Here is a 4638-nt window from a genome sequence, read left to right as displayed (position 1 = left end):
ATACTTAGGTTTATATTTCAAAGTAAGTTCAATTTTATCTCCTTTCAGAACAAGTACTTACCCTGCAATTAAATGTACTAGCATATTCAGGTATTTAGAAGCTAAATTTTCTATGTTTTATATGTAGCTCTACATATTCAGAATGACATGATTTTTTTTATTCATAAATGTCTAACGTCAGATTTTTGCTTCATCAATATAAATTGTCTCATTAGGTTGTAATGAAGGCTCCAGTAACCAGAGTGGTCGAAACCATTTCCTGAATTCTAAATTTTAAATCAAATCATTTTTAAGCTTTGATAATATCATTTATTGTCTCTTCAGAGCAATTAATCTAAAACAAATACTACTTTTAAACATTTCAGTCACATTGTAAAGAATATTAACATAGGTCAAAAAAAGACTAATTATTCCAGACTCATCATATTTGGTGATCTTAGTGTGAAGAATGCAGAGAGTAGAAGGTTCTTATACTCAATAAATAGTTTTGGTTAAATTAAGTCATATATCTGGATTTCTAATTTGGAGGTTAATCACATGGAAACAGGAAAACAATAAAAAAAGTACTTTGGAATCAACAGAAAAAGATATTTGTGCATGTACCACAGTTGCTTTATTTGTTTGTAGGTGAACACTGGACTTCGATTTCTATCTTAGCTGTTGTTGTGAATAATGTGAATAACAATGAATTACAGATATATTTATGAGTTACCCAGAGAGAAATAATCACACGATTGGTGGGACAGATCATATTTCAACTTTGGATTTCTTTAGAAAACTGCATACTACTTTCTACAACGAGAACACTAACCTGTATTTTGACCAAGAGTGTCGAAAATTTCCTTTTCTCCACACTGTCGCCAGCCAACATTATTACATTTTGAGTTTTTTTAAAGGGCAGGTTTTTACTGTGTGCAGTACCCAAGACTGGCCTTAAACTCAAATCCTTTTACTCCAACCTCCAATCACTTGGAATTACCAGCCTTTACCTCCACACCTGGTTCCTTGGATATTTTTTATGAGTTATAATAGTTAAGAAGTAGTATCAAAGTAATTTTGAATTGCATTTCTCTAATGACTTCTGCTCACAAAGCATTAAGCTAGCACAGAAGTGGTATTAAATACAAATTTGTAAATCCACAGGCAATTTTCAGGGCTTTTTGGAAAACATGTCTATTCAGAACTTTTGTCCATTTTTAATCAAGTTTCTTGTTAATCTCATCTTTAATCTCTCTATAGAAAATCAATAATTAATTCAAGGTAGTAGAAAGGAAAAAAATTAAGCAGCTCCTAAAATTCTTATATTTTTAATAACATGATATTGCTTAAATCATTTTCTGTAAACGCTTGAGACTATGTAACTCAATTTAGTTAGACCTTTTACAAGGCTATATATATTTTATTTATTTTACTTTGATTGTTCTTTCCAAAGCCTGTACGGCTAATTTCACTTGCTTTCTTTCAGTCTCATGTAGTACAGATTTCAAACTGAAGAATAAATGGAAGGAAGCAAGCAAAAAAACAGTTCCCCTCATCTGATGATGCCTCTACAAGAATGAGGAAAGTGTTCATCCTTCTAAGGACCTATGATAAAATATCAAAAAGACATTTTATTCTTCTAGGTCTTCCTTATCTTTGCTATGTAACTTAAATGATGTAAAACACAATATACTGCTCAGATACTTTTGTGTTTTATCAAGTTTGCATATTTTTATATGGATTTCACCTCAGTCTACAACATTCCTTCATTGTTCTGTCTCTGATATTTTTACACTATCACGACATAAGATAACCAGTTTGATTTACAGCATGAGAAGTTATCCACCTGGCTTCCTTGGAAGCTGAGCATGGTCAATAGATATTACTTCTGGTTGCTAACACTACATGTAATGGTTTCTGTACTACTTATCATATTCTAATTAGTATTTAAAAAAGAATGCTCGCTAAACTCAAAGGTCATTCATAGGTTTATGTTAAGTGTTTCACAAGTTTTATTCTCTTACTTCTTAAGATAACATTTGGTATAATGCTAATGTTATTACCATTGTAGTGTTGGGAAAAATTGTAGTAAAAAACTGTAAGTGCATGGCCCAAAGATACACACAGTGAGGAAGGAAATGAGTCAAAGTTTCCAAAAGTCTTTCAGCAATACCACAAAGGTGGGTAAAATCTCTCCATTCTCTTATACTCTCAATTCAATATTCATATTGTCCAAGAAATAATAGCATAGCAAATATTTCCCATGGTGATTGTTTTCTGTCACATTTTGTCTTCAACACAGACTGTGTTGGTGACATTAGGTTATCATGCACAGAGCTGAGCTTACAAATTGAGGTCTGAAGACAGCCAAATTTCTTCTGTCCCACAGTTCCAGTTTCTTTTTTAAAAAGTACTAAAACTTTTAAATATCATCACTTACTATCTTTTAACAATCCCCAAACGAATTAAATTGACATATAATCACTCAAAAGGCTTTCAAATTCGGTGATGATTAAACAGGCCCCCATGAAGTAAATTTTCTTTTACTTTTAAAATTGTTCTAAAAGCCTTGTGCTGGCTGGTCACACCTATAATCCTATCTACTCTGAATATTTGCTCAGGAGATTGAGATCTGTGGATAACACTTGGGAGCCAATCAGGGCCAAAAAAAACTTCATGAAATTATTTTTCAAAATGTTTAATGAACTAGCAAAGAGCCAAGAATTGAGATGTAGCTTATATCGTAGCTCACCAATCTAGATAGGAAAGGCCTAGCAAGGCCTTGAAGCCCTGATTTAAATTCTGAGCATTCCAATATACATGCATGGTGTTCTCATGCACGTGCGTGTATGCTTGTGCACTGTCGCACTCACACACACACACATTTATTCAAATTACCTTCATATCAGTGTTCTGAATTAATTTCTTTGTTAACAATATTATATGTGTAAAATAGAGGAAATAAAGTCTTCCATCTAAGAACATTTTTATATGTTTTTTTATGGTAATAATACTGTGCAGAGGGGTCACATTTACATGAACAAGGAAACTAGTAAGTTTCCTAACAAGCATTGTTACCTCCTCCTTTATATTTCCCCTACCATCCCTTCCCTCCCACCTCCACAAGTACACTCCCCTCCCCCTTCCTTCCTCTGCCTAAATTGTAAAGTTCATTTTTCAACATAATGTCTTGTGCATCTCATTGTTACAATGGGTCAACCTGTATCCTTATTTGAGCAATTTTTCCCTTCCCCTCCCCAAATTAGAGAAGCATACATACAAGATGTAAGTGTACCAACTTCAAATACAGAGAAAACAGGGGTTATAGTGTGGGGAGAAACATACAAAAAACAAAAAAAATGACATCACACATTATAAGTAGGTTAGAAACAATAGCAAGAATCAAAAAACCACTTGTGTCCCTATCTTGGGGTTCAATTTCTTTAACATCATCTTATCTGGTTATATGCACATATCTTTTGAACTTTTCTGCTTATCCCAGACATACATTCATTATTGAAAATAAGGGAAATCATGGGACCTATATTTCTTTGGACTTGGCTTACTTCACTCAATAAATTTTTTTCCAAGTCTTTCCATTTCCTAACAAATTGGGCGATGTCATTTTTTCTGATGGAGGCAAAGAATTCCATTTTGTATATATAACACATTTTCTTGATCCATTCATCTAATGGGGGCATCTGTGTTGGTTCCATATCTTAGCTATCGTAAATAATGTTGCAATAACCATAGTTGTGCTGGTAGTTTTAGTATGGTCTTTTTTATGATCATTTGGATAAATCCCCAAAAGTAGGATTACTGTGTTATAGGGGAGTTTTATGTGGAGTCTTCTGAGGCACCTCCATACTGCTTTCCAAAATAGTTGAACAAGTTTACACTCCCACCAAGAATGCAGTACGGTTCCCTTGTGGCCACATACGTTTCAGCATCTGTTGCTGTAAAAATATGGAACGCTCCAAGACTTTGCATGTCATCCTTGCGCAGGGTGCATGCTAATCTTCTCTGTATCGTTCCAATGTTAGTGTATGTGATGCTAAATTGAGCACAGAACAGTTTTTATATATAAAGTATAATTTTTAATTGATTTTATTAAGCTAGGCAATTCAACAAAAAGTAAGTTCAAAAGAATTGTTGTGAAATTATAGAATCATGTATTTCTTACATAAGCACACATTTAAGAATAAAATCAAGATAGACATGCCAAAAACAAAATAATTCCAGATATTTGTAGTTCAAGAGATGTGTAGGAGGAGAAATTCAATTATTCTATACAAGGCACCTGTCAAAATGAACATTGCAGCAAGTGTTAAGGTTTGTTAAAAGTTTTTATGTTTTAAATATGCTTAATTTTGGGATTTTGCTTATATATGCCAAAAATAGGACTGTTTGGCAGGTATAAAACTTTTCTGTAAAGTATTTAAGATTTATGATAGCAGACATTAAGTACTAAGTATGTACATTTCAGAGTTTATGGAAACTTTATTAATGAGAAGTTGCAAAGTCTTTGTGTAAAGGAGCAGAGTGAAGAGTTACGACTTTAACTACACAGTTTCTGTTAAAACTTTAGTGATTCCTTACTTTATTTGTTAGCAAGGAATAAATGATGATATAAGCCATAATGTACACATGTATGTTACT

The 4638-nt window shown here is 32.9% G+C and overlaps 1 non-coding gene across 1 annotated transcript; it reads right to left on the bottom strand.

The window, feature by feature from the left end:
• Positions 1 to 3939: 3939 nt before the first annotated feature.
• On the bottom strand, positions 3940 to 4046 carry LOC122117591. The gene has a single exon (XR_006149211.1). It is a non-coding gene; the product is annotated as a U6 spliceosomal RNA (small nuclear RNA).
• Between the last annotated feature and the right edge of the window lie 592 nt (positions 4047 to 4638).

Source organism: Dipodomys spectabilis, unplaced genomic scaffold (assembly GCF_019054845.1).
Source record: "Dipodomys spectabilis isolate Male_0828 unplaced genomic scaffold, ASM1905484v1 ptg000144l, whole genome shotgun sequence".
Taxonomy (NCBI): Eukaryota; Metazoa; Chordata; class Mammalia; order Rodentia; family Heteromyidae; genus Dipodomys; species Dipodomys spectabilis.
This window is presented reverse-complemented; position numbering and strand designations above follow the sequence as displayed.